The following is a 2,219-nucleotide window of genomic DNA, read 5'->3' on the forward strand; positions in this document are numbered from 1 at the left end:
GGAATATCTTAAAATCTTTATTAAACAAGCCTTCCATTTGCTTGGATAGAGTTATCCCGAGACATAATTTGAGACTATTGTAAAGTGCATTGTTTTCCTGATTTCTCAGTGTATTTGGCATCTGCATAAAGGAAAGCCTGGGATCTATGTGTGTTAATCGTATATCCTGCTACTGTAATAACAGTGCTTATCAACTATAGAAAAGTTCTTTAAGTTTCCTATGTATAAAACCATTATATATGCAAATAAAGATTCTGTAACATTTTCTTTCCTCATTTGTATCCCCTTGACTTCCTTTAGTTGTCCTTCTGCACTAATTAAGATTTCAGGTGTTTTTGACTTTAGTGGAAATGTTCTTTTTAGAATTATATTGGCTGTGGGTTTGTTGTAAATTTCTTTTCTTATGTTGCAAAATGTCCTTCATATCCCTGGTTTCTCCAGGACTTATATCATGAAGGGATATTATATTTTGTCAAAGGTCTTTTTTATATATTTATGAAGTGATCATGTAGGATTTTTGTCTTAATTATGCTCATGTCATAGATTATGTTAAATGGTTTACATATATTGAATGATCTCTGCATCCCTGTGGTGAAGCTAGCATGATCATGGTCGATAAGTTTTTGGATGTGCGTTTAGATTAAGATGAGAAGGATTTTATTGAGAATATTTGTATTTATGTTTATAGGAGATATCTTTGTATAGGTATTTTTTTGATTGTTTGAAACATTATGTGGCTTTGAAATCAAAGGAATAATGGATTCATAAAAGGAATTATTTTTGTTGGACCACTGTTTGGCTTTGGCATTAAAGCAATAATAGATACATGAAAAGAGTTATGAAATGTTCCTTCAGTTTCAGTTTGGGGGAATAATTTGATGAGTATTTGAATTGATTTTTCTTTGAGGTTCTGGTAGAATTCTGCACTGAATCCATCTGGCATAATGCTTTTTTAAAGGAGACTTTTAATTACTGCTTCTATGGCTATGGGTCTATCTAAATTGCTTATTTAATCTTTAGTAAGTTGTATACAACAAACCATTTATCTCTTTTTTTGTTTTCCATTTTGATGGAGTACAGATTTTTTTTTTTTTAAAAAAAAGAATGTCCTTATAATTCTCAAAATTTCCTCATTGCCTTTTGTAATGTTCCTCTTTTCACCTCTAATTTTATGAATTTGGCTCTTTCTCTAAATATTTTACTTAATTTTATTAAATGTTTGTTGATCGTTATTGCTCAAAGAAACAACTATGTTTTATTGATTCTTTGTATTATTATCATTACTTTCTGCCTGTTTTCTAATTCATTGATTTCAGTCCCGAATTTGTTTCTTGCCATCTTCTCTGGGAGTGTTATTGCTTATTATTCTAAAACTTTTGGAACCCTGAGAGCTATAACAACAGCTGGCATCAAAAAACATGGCATGATATGGCCTTGGGTGCAATTGAGACACCAACTCTACAGGAATATATAACTAATTTTTGTTGTGTTCTGTGCAAAACCTGCATAAGGTAAGGCCCAGCAACATTCTAGCATGAAGAGAGGAGTGTTTCAATAGCCTCCTCCCTTAGCTGGAAGGATACTGGCAATTCATAGATTCTTGGAGAGAAATACTCAGTCTTTATACAGGATATATCTCTAAGGTCAGTTATACTTCAGTAGATGGATCCATAATCATAAGTACATGAAAAATACAAATTAAAATAATTTGTTTTTGAAAAAAGACACAACTGTAGAGTGGGGTAGGAGAAAAGGAGGGAAAGTAGTCAGGGAGATGAATGAGGGTACATATTATCACAATACATTGTATGCCTGTATAAAATTCTCAAGGAACAAAAATTGTATGTTAAAAATTAAAGATGACTGATTTAGCTATATGAATTACTTTATGGTTTTTTATCATTATTTACATAGCTCTATGAAGAATTACAATAATGTTTTTATAATGACTGCACTGAATTTGTAGATTAATTTGTCTAGTATGGACTTCATACAAATTTATTATGGTCTATAAACGTGAGAGATTCTTTCATTTTGTGTACATGGTGTTTACTTTCCTTCTTCATGTTTTACAAATATTGTAGAAGTCATTCATATCCTTGTTTAAGTTTGTTTCTAGGTATTTTATTCTATTATACCAATTATAAAGGAGATGGTGTCCCTAATATTCATTCTCTCTCTCTCTCTCTCTCTCTCTCTCTCTCTCTCTCTCTCTCTCT

This window comes from Grammomys surdaster, unplaced genomic scaffold (genome assembly GCF_004785775.1).
Source record: "Grammomys surdaster isolate TR1022 unplaced genomic scaffold, NIH_TR_1.0 240, whole genome shotgun sequence".
Classification (NCBI taxonomy): Eukaryota; Metazoa; Chordata; class Mammalia; order Rodentia; family Muridae; genus Grammomys; species Grammomys surdaster.